General features: G+C 36.5%; 2 long non-coding RNA genes across 2 annotated transcripts in view; both read left to right on the top strand.

The window, feature by feature from the left end:
- Positions 1-17,702, top strand: part of LOC148594579 (uncharacterized) — a 576,515-nt gene that overhangs the window by 302,664 nt on the left and 256,149 nt on the right. The window lies entirely within an intron of this gene.
- LOC148594580 (uncharacterized) overlaps positions 15,137-17,702 on the top strand; it is a 248,198-nt gene continuing 245,632 nt past the window's right edge. Inside the window, exon 1 of the long non-coding RNA XR_015913420.1 lies at positions 15,137-15,252. This is a non-coding gene — a long non-coding RNA (uncharacterized LOC148594580). The remainder of the gene's footprint in view (positions 15,253-17,702) is intronic.

The raw sequence follows: 17,702 nt of genomic DNA, 5'->3' as shown, positions 1-17,702 counted from the left end.
AAAGAAGTAGAGCCATGCAATTAAAAAAGTCCTTCCATGGAGCTAACAACCTTGGGGGTGAAGGGAAAATTGCTATGAAAGCTCTAAAAGGATTTTCTATAGCTGTGTAGGCATACACAGACATTGGAGGCCTTGGCTTTCCCCTAGCAAACTAACATAACAAGATAAGGCAAATAATCAGACACTTAAAGTGGTAGCAATGTTTTTCTCCTAAATCATTCATAAATCATTGCAGAAGTCTATTTATAAATTAAATATATACCTCTGTGTTAATGTCCTATAATAATTCATAAACATCAAGAGAAATAACTGATGGAAATTTAAGTCATTATGACCAGTGTCCTCATGTGAAGACATTTTCCCATAAAGAATTACCTTGGACACCAGTAGAATAGCATACTACACACTGGTGCAGAGCAGAAGCTATATTGCTTTAATGGTTTTCCAGGACACTATCAGTATTAAATATATATCAGTCATTATATGTAAATAGACATAACAATTTTAACATAACAGATTCTTCCCTCTGCAGAAAAGGAAAATCCATCAAAGGCTAGTGCAGAGGGAAATCAAATATCAAATGCTTCCTGCTTCCAAGAAGAGATGTAATATTCTGTGAATGACTGACCTGGGTCTGACCTTGATCCTGGTAAGAGATTTGTTTTGGTAGTCTGCTGTAGCCAGCAACCTGCAGAGCAGTTTGGGAATCCTACCAGAGGGAGTTCTCAATGCTGTAGTTAAAAAGCACATTTGTTTATGTGGAGATACTATTGCAGATATGATATTGCAATAATATATTTAAGACTGCTTGACAAATACATTAAAAGAAAGCTAGATAATTAAACACATAAGCATGAAAGTCTTCTTGAAAATGACATAAGGTGAGATGTAGCACTCACTGCTGTGATTGCTGTAGCAAAGGCAGCATTAGAACAACATTAGTGGTTTTAATTATAGCCAGACAACATAATTCAAATATAAAGTTTTCTCACTCCATTTATGCACTGTTGACCTCAGGTACCACAAAGGTTCGAAAAGTTCAGCCTCTCCACAAAGTATCAAGCAAGCTTCATGCAATGAAGCTTGAATAAATACTGAGAAAATGAACAAAAAGATTTCAATAGGATGCTTAACAAGGACACAAGCCAATTGCATGTTTTTATTTTCTGTTGTACAACTTTGCTTTACACCAAGAATAAGTTTAATTTGGTTCAAAAATGTTAAAAGCATACTCTTGTGGCATGCTATTTGAATGCATGTTTGGCACTTATGAATACACATAAATTTAAATATTGCAGCTAAAAGCCTCAGCCACTTAAACATTGTAATTTCACATCTTCATTCTTCGAAACAAGACTACATTAGATGGCTAAGCAAATGCTAATGGAATACAAAACAAGGACATCCCTGCACACATTGTCTACCCCAAATTCTTCATTGCTTTGGATTGTAAGGAAGCACAAATCAGAAGTCAGGATAGTTGGACTGCATATCATATTGCTAATGTGCAATATGATAAAAGTGATACAATAGTGATGATTCTATGCCACTTACAGGCATCCAGACACAAAACTGATGTTCAGGTCATGGCTTAAAAGGGAGTAGAGAGATAGAACCAAGAGCAACAATGCTGCAAAGAAAACTTTCAGAAGAGACAGTACCTATCAGCAGACATCACTGGAAGCCCTTAGAAGCCCACAGCTAAGAGGCCAATCAGGCTACAGACTTCCAGATAAGATCTAGTAATGCACAATTAAACAACTCAACCTACAAGACCAGCATTATTAACATGGTGCCTCTCACAACAGGGATTTTCAGGACTCTAGTTGGATTCCTTTGTCATGCAAATACAGGCATGCTGCCAGTCCATCATAGCATTCTGTCCCATTTCTCAGGAATGCCATTATAACCCACATCCCAGCCATAAAGAAGGGTTGTCTGCAGAAGCACTTGGCCAAGTATATAGTAGAGTCTTTGTTCAATACTAAAAAAATTACAAAATTGCCTGGAGAGCAAATGGAGACAAGGACTGCCAACAGGGATGAGAGCTCAATGCACAGACTACTGGCACAGGCAAAGGAAGACATTGTTTTGGTTGATGCTGGAGATGTTCCCTGTGTAGCATAAGGGTCTCCAGCCACACTGCTGCTGCAGAGACATGAAGGACAAACAGAGTGATTCCAGTTATCAAAGGCAGCACTTCCTAATTGGCTAATGCCACTGTTGTATGTGGCAGAAAACAGCTAACTAGAAGACAGAGTGTGAAGTGTAGAGGAAAAAAAACAACAAAACAAAAAACCCACAATACCCTACCTTACTTGCAGAAGACACAAGAGAAAAATAACCATAGAAGGTGGCTTTGTTGTACAGGTAGAAAAAGGCACCAATAACCAGAAAAGCCTTTGTGGCTTCACAAGAAAAAAGGTGGCAACCTTACCTCAGCATGATAGTAATTATTGCTAAAGTATAATTGTTCTCAACTCCAGTGTGATACTGTTTATATTTCAGGTATAGTATGATTTTAACTTTAGTGGCTTGGTGATTAAATATAAGGCATATATAAATAATACATAGAGAATGGAACAGGACTTTATTATAGAAAAAAGTGAAATAACCAGTTGGAGATGTAGTTACAGAATCCTGAAAGTGTAAGCTTCCAGATGTTTATGTTCCCCAGTTTAAAAGATTAATGAGCACACACAGATTTATACCCACCCCCAGAGCAGAATATGAGCAGGCCTTTCTAGACATGAATCTGGCCACTTCCTGAAAATAATAATTTTCTAACTTCAGTGTAGTTGAAGCTAATTGGCCTAAAAAATAATTGACTGGAGTCAAAATCATTTAAATTCATTCTTAATTGAATCTCATGTGATTTTTTTGCAGGTGTGTGATGGTATTTAAGATATTTTAATTTTTGGAGTCATTTCATGGCATTAATAACAGTTTCTCAGTTTTGAGCCTTGGATTATCAATAATTATGTAGATAGCATTGTCTTTCAAGCTCTAAAGATATTTCCAGAGCAGGGTAAAGAAACACAGAAAATTTGGATACTTGGCTACTAATGTTTGCACTTTACAAATATTTTTCTTACTGGTAGCCTGTCATTATTCACAACTCATTCTTTAACTCAAGAACAACAATATTAAAATCAATTAAGTCCTCTCATACAACATAAGGAAATTAAATTCTCATCACATTTTCTCAGTCCATTTATGGTAAAACACTGTGTAAAACTTATGAAAAGGTTAGTTAAAGAGAATTAACTACATCAAACTTACTTGTTATCACAGCAAAAATGTTAAGTCTCACCAAAAATTAAACCTACACTTCCATATCACTGCTACATTTTTAGCAGCCACATAAAAGACTTTACACAACATTTTTTTCTTGACCAACTTGTTCTTTTTCATTTAACAACATGAGAAGATTTGCTTCTAGAGGCTTATATTTCATGGAAGCAGGCAGGAAGGTTCAGAAGAACCATGCTCTTGCTCATGCCAAGACAAAAGCCTTTCCTCCACCTCAACAGGAGGTCATCCCTGCTAAACTCACACCTAGATCCTCAGAGCTTCTGGTGCTAATGGCAAATTTGGGAATCACCCCTTTGACAGGCTAAGCCCTCATTAGTAGGAGGCTTCTCTCCACAAACCTCTTGCTCATTGCCAGCCTTTTAAAAATAACAGCATTTCTCCATTACCCAGCATGGGTTCTGACAATCACACCCCCATAAATCACTTACCACTTCTCCTGAGCTCCTCCAGCTTCCAAGACAAAGCTGCACAAGGCCTCTGAAGTTTCTGGTTCCTGGCTGTCATACAGAGCCTCCTCACTCCCTCCTTCCTCTCCAGCAACCAGTCACTCACTACCTCTCTGCAGCCTTTTGTAGCTGGAGGCACTGGCCAGGCTGGGCCTCTCAGGTGCAGGCCCTCTGCATTGGTGATGCATTAACCCTTTCCAGGTGGCACAGGGAAAGGAGCAGTGGAGAATCCTCTCCATGCTCATTACAGACAGGTGAAAAGGTTTAATCCCTCACATGTGCTCTGGGTTATTGGGCATTATTGCCCTTGGCTGTCTTTGTGCTATTGATGAAAACCTTTATATACATTAGGAAAAATCCCTTTTACAAACTCATATGCTCTATATACTTTTATCTAGTTAAGACTACCTAGCTAAGAGATAGCAATGAGTTTTGGTAGTCTCATGAAGTGTTATCATGTTCAACATATATAATGGTCAACATATTGTATGGATGACTTGAGATTTATTTGTGACCTATTGTGCAGACACACTGAGCTGAAAAGATTGCTCAAGATGCTCTTATGACATTGCCAAAATTGTAAAAAGTTACTTAGGTGCAAACATCTTCTGAACTGCCATTTATGGATAAAAATTACAGTCCAGTATTTCAGACTTTTTAAAAGGCTATCTTTGCCCTAAATATATATTTTAAACACTCCTGTGCTCCAAGGAGAATAGGACTTGAATGTTGTTTGGGTAGGAAGCAGTAAATCAGTATTTTCAAGAGGGACGTGGTGCTTTTGGAAGCTAGACCAGATGCTCCACATTTACTTGGTTAGAGGTACTGCTAAAGCAGTTTGTACAGGTTAGAGCACTTCAGCAGCAGTTCCCGGTGGGCTGTGTGCAGTGTGTGTGTCCGTGCGCCATCACCTCTCCAAGGACGGTCAGCTCCTGGTTCTCTGAGAACCAGGCACTGGGTTATCAATAATGGGAAAGGCAGGAGATGGGAGGTGTTACAGAATCTGAGCAGGTGCAGCGCAAATGTTTCAGGATCTTTCAGCATCTTTGTGAGGAAGCAGGCTGTGTTTAGTTAAACTTTCCAATTAGCTCCAAAACAATATGATTTTTGCTGTATCAAAGCCATCTCCTGCAGAGCTATTCAGTATCTCTGTACCATGTTCCATAGCACCTGACTTCCAGGAGCTTGTTATATTAGGGTCAGTGCTAGACCTGAATGGGTGCATACATCAGTGTTACCATATACCTAATCCAAACAGCCCTTCTGAAATCTGGTATCTACAGAGAGGAGATGTCTACAGGTAGTCATTTCCATGGACATAACACAGTGAGTGGACTCAAAAACCCCCAAATGAATCTGACTGGCTTTGAGATAACATGCAGGAGCCTTCCACTAGCTCAGCAAGGCAATATCAGAGCTGAGTGAGTATTCAACCATCAGGGACTTAACAGCTGCATAAACTCAGGTTCTCTGTGTCAGAAGACCAGCTGTACTTGTCTGCTCACAAACACAGCTTTTGCCTTGCTGTGCTTGAGCTAACTAAAAGCTGATGACAGTGAGCATCCAAAAACCCAATTCTATTCAACTGGGCAGAAAAGAGGCAGAAAGCAATAGGGGTCATTTCCTGTAGATTTCCTTGCTGGAATTATCAACATGCATTTAATGGCTAATAATGCAAACAAAGAAACAGTATGGTTTATTTTGACAAACACCTTTTAATTTAATAACTTCTGCTGAAAGCGGTTGCTACAAAGCACCAGATATCAGAACAGGCCCATCACATAAAATGATTTTGACACCACATCTTCTAAGAATTAAACATCTTCTTATAGAAATAGCCTTCTCAATGTGAAGTTACAGGTGTAGGAATCACTTGAAGAAATTATAAGAAATCCACATAATGCACAAAGGAAAGCTAGATATTACAAAGTACATGTGTATTCACTAGTTCATTTTTCTTTCTTTTTCTTCTTCTGTGAAAAGATCATATCTATAGAACTATCTCATGAAGCCATGTCTCTTCCTTAGAGACTTCCTTTAGACTTGTTTGCACTTCGTGAATTAATTATTGATGTTAATGAAGATAAAGGATATTGATATACCAAAGATACAGTTACATCACAAAGTGCAGCCTGCATTGGCACTGATTCACATGCCATTTGCCATTCACATGCCTGAAGACTCAGGTCTAGCCCCACTAGCGTGCTCCTATGCTAATTCTATGCTAATGCCAATGCCAATGCTAATGCTGTGCTTCAGCTAACTCAGTCTGTGAGAGGCCATCAAGTGCAGCATTGACTAGTGCCTGGGTGAAAAGGTCAAACTCTATTTGGACAATCTACATGACACAGAACTGTCCTAACAGTTGAGACCTAACCAGCTCACACATTACTGTGTTCCCTGTCAGTGTAGCTATTTCCTATGGGTCAGAACTTGACCTGACCAATACCAATCATTTTCTTGATATTAATTCAATTCAGGGACAAATCTAGGAAGTAGAAACTCGACAAAAAATAGGTTCTTTAAATGAGATCTCAGGTATATTTAATGATTTGTCAGTTGCTCTAGTCTAAGAAGGGATAAAGCGATTTTAGAAACTGCCCAAGCACTCAACACAGATTGAGTCTGTCCAAGTTTCTTGATATTTCTCATTCTCATATAACAACATTTGTATGGTCACTCTAATGTCAACTTGAAAGGCATTCCATTGTAAACTTGATACCTACTTTTCATACACTATATTATGTATTTAGTAGGCTGGCTTACATTTGGAAACTCACGCTCCTGCCTATGTATTCAAAAGAAAAACATGCTTATGATTATCATGTCGAGATTTTTTTTTCTATGCTGATAGCTTTTAACTGATAGGATGGTATTGAAAATTGCTTAAAATGATTTAAAATAGTAATTACATGCAAAAATCTGAATATATTTGTCTGGAAAAATGAGAACGATATAAAGGCTTTTCTTTGAAATAATATTTAATTGCTGATTTTCTTTTAATTTATTTACAGTATATTTATGGTTGGATTTTTTGTGCAGTTTGGGTCTATTTGGTAAAGTATATTTGAGATTATTATTAGACTTTTATATTATAAGCAGGATATCTATGATTAAAATTTATTCTTTAAAAGTTTTTTTTTTCCTTTTAGTTATCTTTTGCTTTCATCTGATGGAGAGTAAAAGATAAAACAAGCTTTTGTTGTTTACTGTACATCTGGAGTATAAAAAAAGCACAGTATGAGGAAAGGATACTTCATGAAACACTATGTCAGAAACATTCGCAGTCAAAATTCCAGAAATAGCAAGATGTTAGATAGATAATTAAAATGTCTTCCAGGTCTAAACCATAGGGAGCTGGAGTTTTAATCATGTAGAGTATATTCATGAGAAGTTTCCGCTTTTATCTACATGATCAGATTTTGATGCTTTTTTTCTTTTTAAGGAAGAAATAAGATCCTGCTCTGGAGCACAAACGTTATGTTTGGTTGGTATTAGCGCGCTCACAGAATTGAGCGCTGTTGTAGAAAGCCCTTTTTTGTTGTTCGTTTACGTTTCTTTAAGAGGAATCTGCAAAAAGGTTTAAGCGTGGTCTTTCCTCAAAGTATAGCTACCCCTTCTGATCGAGTCAGACAGGAAAGCTATGGGACTGCAGCTTGGCAGACCAAAAAAATTTCTCTACAAATGGCTCAGTGCCCCTGCAGCAACACTGTGAAAGATAAGCAGCAAAGAAACAGAGCCTTGTTTTACTACCAACCAAAGATCCTTTCTTAAAAGGCTTAATAAAATGCCTGCTATAATAAGAAGGTAAATATAAAGGGACATTTCTGCTGTGAGGCCTTCATTGGGCTGTGTAAAAACTGGAATGAGCTTAGTGGGGGAAAAATAAGATTAGCTGTTTTTTCATAGCTAGAAGATGGTTTCACGGCTAAAGCAATTCACTAATCTTATTTTCTAATTCTACCACGTCTTTTATTAACTTATTTTTCATCTTGTAGCCCACACACAACCGTAACATTTAAATAATGTTCCATTTGTATCTATATCACCTTGGTCTATGCCTAGTCAAATCTGGTTATTGGGGAATATTTTAAAACCTACTATAATTTTAGGGACAATTTAGATCTAAGCCATGCTAGGAAAAAGGAAAACACATCAGTGCCAAATTAGGCATTGATGAGGCTCTTGATCACTTTCCCTTCTCCTGACAAAAACAGAAGGTGCTAGGAGTGCTGAGAAGGTCTGTGTCCCTGATGAACAGATGTTAATAACAAAGAGCATCTTCCTCATGTTAAATAGCCAAAAGAAGAAAAGAGATATTGCAGCCATTGATAATGATACCCATATATCATGCATGCTAAATCATGACTAAATAATTAAAATCTGTGCATGATACTTGTTCCAGGCAAGTAAAGCAGATCACAGTTTTGGTGGTCAGAGAAAATGAAATGCAGCTTCACAGAAGTGATTGCCATTGAGCACACTGAACATTATAATACACACAAAGAAAATTAGATGGGGCAAAGGCAATCGGCTGGGAGTGGCTTATTTGGGAATTAAGGTTAGCGATTCTGAGGATGTTTGCGTCCCCGTCATTTTAATACATGGTTTGAATATGCATTAACCTACTGGGAGAGGGGAAGGATGGATTGCCACAAACAAGAAATTGTCCTCAAGTGAGGCTGATGGTCTGGGGTGCTCCCCCTTTCCAGCGATAGGGACGTGTATGCTGCCTCGTGTCACCACACACGGCCTCCTCAGCTCTTGATCAAAAGCAGTCACGAATGAATGTGCTGAGAATATTTGCCAGGGTGGGGGACACAGCTGATCAGGGGCAATGGTGACCCTTTACAGAAGCTAAATGCTCCATTTTCCATGGACTCCATTTTATCAGACCTCTTTGTGCTGGCAGGAGCTCTGTGTAGCCCTCAACCATGCAAGCCTACCTCACCAGGGATAGCCAAGCCAAATTTTACTTCCCAACCATTTATAGACCCTAATCAAGAAAATTTTGAGGCAAATGAAAAAGCTTCTGCTCCATGAAAGGTTTTGGAATATTAAAATCTAGCTTTTTGCACAAATTAATATAAAACTGATTTCACTGGATAAGTTTCCACAACTTTATGTGGCAAAATAGTGAGATCCATACAGTGGGAACATTTTAGAAAATGGATTAACAGCTAATAATAAATGGATACTCTGTAATACAGATATTCCCCATGACCTGGACTCACCTGTATTATTCTTCTGAGACTAGTACTATCTAATCCCAGATCTAAATTCTGGGAAAAAATCTGTATGCCATATTGTGACAATCACAGCTGTTTTTAAACAGCTATAAAATTTATGAATGTTAACATCTTATGAAACTTTAATTTTCAACTGAAGAATTGGGTATTTTTTTTTCACTCATTTTCCAAATGAATATAACAATAATGAGAGCAAAGTGAGCTTTGCTTTCCAGTACCATTTCAGGGTACTGTTGTGGAGCCCTGATATTAACTGTAGAATAAATACAAGAATACACAGTATATGTTTCCCATGATCCTCATTTTCTATGTACTTTTCTATTATACTCATCTTCAAAGTATTAAAGCACTAAAGTGGCAAATAACCTAAGCATGCCTATGTTAATACCTATATTTATAAGCAGAAGAGTATTCTTTTCCCTTCATTATAACACCAAAGAGTTGGTGCTGATTTACATCATTTTAGTTATAGTAGGAAAGCTTTAAATTCGTAATTATTTGTATAAGCAAGGAATTTGTCTTAGGCATATCTGTGTCTGATTCTTTTTGGGCCTTGTTCTGCATTCTCTTGCTGGCTTCATCTCCAGTAACTTATCTGATCTAAAAGGCTCCAGGTGATGTAGTTTAATTTAAGATTGTACTTCTTGTACAACTGTGCTAATAACCAAAGGCCACAGCCAAGGTCTATGAGTTCAGACAAACAGTTAAAATAAGAAGAGATTGAGAGAACATCTGACAAAGTCTTCCTAAAAATTATGATGCTTAAATTCAATAATTACAGCTTCACCTTTGTGAGAATACAGAAAGGTTTTGACAGATATTTGATTGAAATATACTTGTGGAACAACATGTAGCCATCAGTGCAGTGTGAAATTCTGAAAATATATTTTTTTCTTAAAAATGGGGTCTTGCTTCAGTTCTCTTTTATGTCACTGAAAAGGTATTCATTGACTTCAACCGGCAAAGGAGAACAATTTTAATGAAGTGACATTACATGAGAAGTCATCTGGCTAAAAAGAAATGAGAGAAATAATAGAATCTACTCTCTTTTTTTGGTGCTATTTTTCTCTTTTACCTAAATTTACATCTTGCCCCGATTCCCATATGTTTTTTCCTTTCCTTTCACAACCACTGAATTTCTCCTCAAAACAATTTACAGATCACATTTATTTTAAGTATACAGATTATTTTTTTTCACCTTCGGTGTTGTTATCCTCTTTATGATTTGGAATGAAGTTCCTCCACCTTTCTTTCTACCAATAGTGATCCAGACTCTGCAGATTCAAAGGTGGAAATTAGGCAGGAGAAGGCCGGCCTTGTCTTCCTCTGAGTCCATCTGCTAAGGTAACTGAACCCTCTAACCAAATCCAGGTAGTTCCTCATAGTGTAAAGATTGACACAAACACATAAATTACTGCAATCAACCCAACCTCAAGATGCCCTAAAGGTTATAAATCAAATGTGTAATTATTTGCTAGCAGTACAAAACAGAGGCTTAATTTTAAGTTCTCACCCATCACCTGAAGTAATTTCTTTTGATATTTCTATATTGTTTCATTTCTAAAATAAATATGTGAAAAAATGAACTTAATCCTAGGCTGCACTTTGGAAAGCTAATTGTGGACCTTACAGGTTGGACTACTGGTTGAGTCTGAATCAGCAGAAATATAGAATATAAAACTATACCAAAAATCTAGATATTTCAGATCATACTTTTCAGCAATTGTTTTTCTGTCTTAGATGTTTGTGTATGTGTGTATGTATGTGTGTGTAAAAGGACAAAAGGTAGCAAAGCTATAAAATGTTTGACAGTTATGAAGAGAATCTTTAGTGTACAGAAATAAAGTCTGCAAACACAATAACTAAAATGGAAAACAGTTTTTCAGAAAAGAGTATTTTTCTGGCTAGGAAAACCCTGCTAATTGTTAAAAAAAAAAAAAAAGTAAAAAAAAGGAATCTTTTAAACTAACATGACAAGGCACATGCAAAAGTTTAATATTAGATGCTAATGCTCTTTTTACTGACTAGCTTAGGTTGATTTATTCGTTTAGATAATTATGCACTACAATATTAGTAATTCAGCATTAAATTGAGTTAGGAAACACAGAATAAATTGAAACTGTAGCCATATTTCTTTCTTACTGTGTAACGAACAGAGATGTATTGATGTAAGTCCTAAGTGTACTACATAAGTTAAATTCCCTAGACTGCAATTTGGTCAAAAAGCATTAGACATTTACTTAGGCTATAATAGGTCCTTGCCATTGGATGGCAGTAAAATTCTACATCAATCACTACAAGCAAAGTGAAGCTAGGAAAACAATAGGATTTTTCCCTTTTTATTTAAGAGTAAAAAGCTCGAGGGGGGATGGTGATGCCTTAAATGCTGTGATAAGCATTAACGTTAAAATATGTTTCCCTTTCCTATGTTAAAAACATTTTAGGAACATAAATTCTATTTTCTATTATTTACAAAATGTTTTTTTTTCTCATGAAAAGGAAAAGCAAATTCAAGCATATTGGAAAGACAGAATACAAATATGTTCTATGTATTTCTACTTAAAAATCTGAGCTCTTTCTATATATATATATATAGTTTACTTTTTCCCACTGTGATTTGATAAATTTTGCAGAGTATGCAATTATTTTTTTCACTTATCAGACTTCTGTAGCAACATAGAAGGTTGATCTTTGGAAGGATTATTATTTTTGCTAATACTATAACCTCCTACAAAAAAAAACATTTTTAATGAGATAAAAATCTGTTCTCTTTCTCTGTGTGCACATGAACACAACATGTGCAGATGACAAAATACACTGTAGAGTGAGATCTTATATTTTATATAGTAATTTCATATTATGGGCCGTATTTTCCCAGCTTTGCCCAGACGTACACCAGGACGAACAGTCATTCAAGTTCCTGGGAATTTTGTCTGTGATGGAATTAAAGTTCTGTACGGTGATCAGCACCCCAGATTGCCCAATGTGTCATCAGAATGAGCATATTTAGCACTGTGCCTTCACCTTGAGTATCAACCTCAAGATTTAGACCAATATAAAATAAAACATCTTTCCTTTAATTTATACCACAAAAAGAAGAGTGTTTAGCAAATTCTTAAGAGGCCTTCTTAAGAAGGCACACAGGCATACAGTAAATAATAATAATAATAATAATAATAAAAGATTATCTGGCAAATTATCTTTCAAAATTATTTTACATATTCCACTTCCTACCTAAAATGTTGATAGGATGCTTCCTAAACCAAATATGTAAAAGACTTTCACTTTTAAATGTGCAAGTCCTGATCAATGAAAACCTTTAGGAATATTATGAACACAATTACTTTAAAATTAACTACACTGGCTTTGGATTAGGTCCTATTTATATTAAAATAGATTGTATGTGGTTAGAAAATATACATAATTATATATTTATAAGAATGAATTAAATAGATAAAGAAATGTGTTCAGCATATGGGCTTATATGAAGAAATATAATTCTTGCATCTTTATTTGGTGTTTCTTAATTTTTTTTCAATATGAATTTAGTAGATTGAATTACAATCTAAATGGCCATAAAATGAGTCAACTGTTTTTCACAATGTATTCAGGGTGGTCTAACAAAAACTAAAGGCTATTAATCAGGATTTCCTGGGATCAAACCACAGACTTCCCAGCCATTTATTCACTTGATGTTTAAAGTCAGTTAAAAGTTTATAGCTTTTCAAAGATCATATTAAGCATTAAAATTTGGAAGTCGCATAACAAAAACTTTTTTGGAAAAAAAATAAAAAGAGAGAAAATGGCTTATCATGAACTCATTTTTAGGAAAGAATGTGTAAAACACATACACAATGGAACAATATAAATCTATTTTTTATGACAGTGACTGTAACATGAAGCAATGCCATAAACCTGGAGATATAGTCTGATCTTCACTCACAAGGACTTAGGAGTACAATATTCCAGAACTGAAATAAGAAATCCTTACAGATTTATTTTTTCCCCATGTTAAGGCCACGATCCTGCAAATATACTATCAACTTTAAGGCCTTGAGCAGTCCCAGATAAGTCTTTTAAATTACCCATGTATTTAAGATAAGCATGTACCGGCAGGATCAAAAGCCTAAGAATTTGTTGTTGAAATCCCGCAAGAGCTACTACATGGGACTAAATCTTCTAAGGTACAGAACACTATAAATTCACTTAAATTTAGTGAGACTGAAAAGCCAGAAATTGGCTGTTCAAATTCTTCACGCATTTGTATTTAGTCCAAGAAGTGTCATTAAGACTCATGAGCAGAATTTCTTGAGGTGTTAATTCTTAAAGCATCAGGAGAAAAAAAAATAATAATAAAAAGATGAAATAAAAATTACTCTCCTAAGTAAAATGAATCTGCCAAAAGATCATATTCTTCTAGAGGCATGAATTAATCCGGCATTTCCTTATTAGCAGGAAACTAAAGAAGCTACTGTACTATAACTAATCACGCTCAGTGATATAGATGAAGTCCATTTTAAACATAATAGACTTTCAACTGCTGTGCAGACACTTCTAGACAGAATCTCATATTACTTAAATCATATATCAATCTAATTCCAATTTACGTTTTTACTCCTAACTTGCTATAGTATAAAAAGAAGTGGGGAGGCTAGTAGCAACAAATATTCAGTCAGCTTTAACCTAACATGTGGAAAAGTGCTTTAGATTTGCACAAGAGAGAACTCCAAATTTGTGTTTTCGAATACCACAGGAAATACAGTAGTATCACACTGAATTTAAAGAAAAATATTTAGCACAACTGAAGGTAAAACAACTCTCCAGGTCTTTTCTGTATATAGCGGCCAACAATGGACAGAGTTGCTGAACATGAAAACTGTACATATTTTTTTTCCTGAAAAAGTATAGTGTTAATACTTAAATATCAGAATTAAGAACATGGATAGTAAAAATAAAGCCCCTGGGTAACTCAGGAAGTAAAGAGCAGATTAGAACCACGCACAGACAGCAACAGTCAGGCTTAGATGGATTGTTTTTAATGACCAAGAAGCTTGTTGATATGGAATGATTTTGTTTTCCAAATCAGATTCCTTGATGTGAACTCCAGGTATGCTAAGAGTGTTCTGTGGCTAGGAGGAGTAGGGTAAGAGAGAAAAGAAATGTGGGAAGAGAGGTAGAAAAGCACTAGCAAGATATTTATAGCATAAATGAAAATTTCAAAGTCAGATGAGTTGTGGACATCTGACTAATAAAAGATTGGTAGAACGGGACTGAGAAAAGTGTGCGGATAACCAGAGAATAAAGCAATAAGGCAGGAAGCTACAGAGTCAATAAAGTGGACAAAGTAGAGTGTTGAAATGTCAATGACTCATCGCAGTGGGAAAGCAGCTGGATTGCAGGTGCTGAGCTTAGGGAACTATGGTAACACCAGCAGAGAAGTTTTCCTGAATGTCAGAATTTAGTACCTTCATCGGATTGCAGGTCTGGAGTTAGGTACGTGCTGAGTACTTCTGTTAGCACTCCTTCGTCTCCCCAGTCTTAGCAGAACTTCCTTCCAGGGTACTGAGGGATTGTAGTTTTTCCTTTTGATGAAGAGAATTATTAGAATATACAGGAATCCTCAAAATATTCAAAATTATTGAACCAAAAAGTCTACTTATCACTTGAAAATCCTTCTATTTTAAAGAGTTTTTAATAATATTTCTTAGCCTGACTGTATTAACCACAACCCTTACTTACGACATCAGAACCAAAAAGAGGAAATCTAGCTATGTTTCTTGAGACCTTCTTAAGTCTTTAAGAAGGTAGTTAATTTATTGTTCTGATCTGCAATGACTAATTTCCTATGAAAACCTCAGTCCAATAGCCTTAGCTGGTTGCAATAGACACTCATTACATTTTCATGGAGACCACGTTCTAGGGAACTGAAGTTCATACTCACCTCCTATAATTTACTAAGTAGTCATGTTGATTGATTAAATATCCTTTAATTCCCTGAAAAATAGTGTCACTAGCTCAATTTTTGGGCACCCACCTCAGATGAGTTGAAAGAGAATGGTCATATATGCAACACCTGAAAAAGGATGTGTGTAATCAACAACTACCTGACAGGATGAACTTCTCTCTTCTTAAGTTCCTTATGGGGGAGTCTGTCATTAATGTATTTTGTAATACTCAAAATTTGACCTTGTTGTGCAGTTCTTTCTTGCTGTATAAAATCCAAATTGGCAAAGTATAGTTGTGTAGAAGGAAAAGAACAGAAATACTGAAGTAACCATATGCTTTTGTAATTATCTAGACTTTCCAAACACTGAGATAACAGGTCAGAGCAAAGGAAGCAGTCAGCAATATTTTTCATGAATTGAAGTGATTTTCTAGCCACTTTTCTGCGTTTGATCCCCTAAATACTCCTCTAATGGAGAATCCAGTATTTCAAGAACCAACAATTCCACCAGAAACATTCCGCAGAGCAAAGTGAAATTAAACAACGAGAACACTTGCTGAAAGCAGTTCACTCAGATATTAACTAAAATCAAACCGCCTGCAAAGGAGAGTCTCCAGTGGATTATGTCTAGTGGTAAAGATGTGTCAGCTCAGCTCTTCTGGATCCTGCAAGGTTGCTCTGCTGCTCTTAATGAACAGCAGACACATTGCTGATAGGTGTAGCTACCACACGGCATATTTTGTGGGTGTTAAGCATGTCTGTTAGACTCTTGGTTGCCTATGAATGCTTTAGCTTCTTGAATTACAGACTTCCATATGTAGGCAAGCCCTAAGTTAATTTCAAGCCATGATTAGTTTCTGACAACATTTAAGGTCTCTGAATTGGTATTTATTTTGAGGCTCTTGATATGCAAATCACTTATGCTAAATCTGCAGCTTTGACTCAGTTGGTTTATCAGCGTTTACCTGCAAATATTTGAATAAACACAAGTGAGACCATCCTTTTACAAGCTTTTTAAGATCAAAGAGTCAGTATTCTGCCTTTGAGGCTTGTCATTTTAAAACCTGTGCTAACAATTAAAGGATTCCCCCTCCTCTCTTTCTGCTGTCTTCCCACCCCAAAATCGAGAATGAAAAGATTCCACCCTGATACAAATGTCCAGTTTTACAGCAGAACTTCCCGGGAATGAGCAAATGTGCACTGTTCTGCAGGATTGTTTCAGTGCGCCTCCCTTTAGTGGGCTCCACGCTGCATGGTTAAGACCACGAGATAAAAAAAGGGCTTTGGAGAGATCTATGCTCCCATTAAAAATTAGATTTATTCTGTGCCTTTTCACTAGGAATACCTCAGGATTTTTTTCCCAGAGCAGTTAATGTCAAGTGCCATAGGAAAACACTGGACACTTGTGTGAGTAAGTGTTAATATGCTTACATCCCTCAATCAATAAGGTAGAGTTATGTGCTTCTTGGCTAGCTAGAATGGGCCATTGCTTCATAGACATGCAAAATATTTGAAAGTGTACCCTGTGATAACTAGGGAAAGATATTCCATGTGGTGCAACGCATTTTTATTACTCTACACTAGCATATTGGAGACAAAGTTCTCCTCCTCAGTGGGATGTGGAGACTACAGAGGGAACCGAAGTGGGCCACTGTTTTTTAGAAGAGGGAAGGTGGTTTTTATTTGGAGATACTTTGGAGAGCTTATGTTCTCTATTTAAAAAAATAGTTTTCCATGCTGAAAATACTCCAGAGCAGGATAGTTTTATTGCTTATTCCATGGTCTGGCAGCCTCTTGACTTGCAGGCTGTCCTAACCATGCTTAGCAACTGTGTTATCTGTGGAAGGCTTTAGAGAACTTGCCCTGTCTTACAAATATGTTTTATTTATACTATTTTTTTTTCTTCTAAAAATAGCCCCCTACACCTAGGTGATGGGGCTTTAAATGCTTTGCGTCCTGAGGCTGTGCTTCAGTGACAGTCTATGGCCACCTGCACCGCCCACACTTGGCCACCCAGACTCTTCCTTCTGAGACGGCAAGCAGCACGATTCTACAACAATATGCTTGTGCAACCACAAAGACAGAAAATAGCATTTTCCCTGCTATTTCCATGACTCCAGATGGGTGGGATTGAGCATAAAAACAGGCCATTCTGCAGCTGACCTAAAGCAAAAAGTACAAGTTTGCATATGGAGAAGGACCTTAGAGGAATTAAAATGATAAATAAAGCGTATGAATGAATGCAGCTTGAACTCATAATGTATTCTAGGTCACTCTAGGTTTGAGTTATGGTTCATTACTTTGCACACAGTCCTATCAAAACATTTTCTGAAATTTTTCCAGAGTTGTGAGAGAATACAAATGTTTGGAAAGCCAATACCTTTTTTATGCTTTTGTTTGCTAATACTTTTATTTGAGAATGTCAGTGTTTTAATTGCTCATCATTGTTTTCTGACCACATAGATACCAAAAAAAAAAAAAATCAATTAAGGATATGTTCTGTATTTTAGTATTCTTTAAAGAAGTGTCATAATCTTCATCTACAGAGGGCAATGTGTTGGTTCTGTGTTGCAATAAGCAGTCTTGGGAAGGTCAGTTGCGGTTCTCCTGTTCCACTCTACCTTCTTAAATGGACTAAAGAAAAGAGAAAAAGGTTTGCTTCAGTTCTATACCTGGCCAAGGGCTGCAATTCCCAAGATCATCATCAGCTGAACTGGGGAGGCCAGTCCTTGTTAAGTGAACATAAGG

Source organism: Tinamus guttatus, unplaced genomic scaffold (assembly GCF_059628265.1).
Source record: "Tinamus guttatus ecotype Peru unplaced genomic scaffold, ASM5962826v1 Tinamus_guttatus_pri_ptg000227l, whole genome shotgun sequence".
Lineage (NCBI taxonomy): Eukaryota > Metazoa > Chordata > Aves > Tinamiformes > Tinamidae > Tinamus > Tinamus guttatus.
The sequence above is the reverse complement of the archived record's forward strand: the minus strand, read 5'-3'. Positions and strand labels throughout refer to the sequence as shown.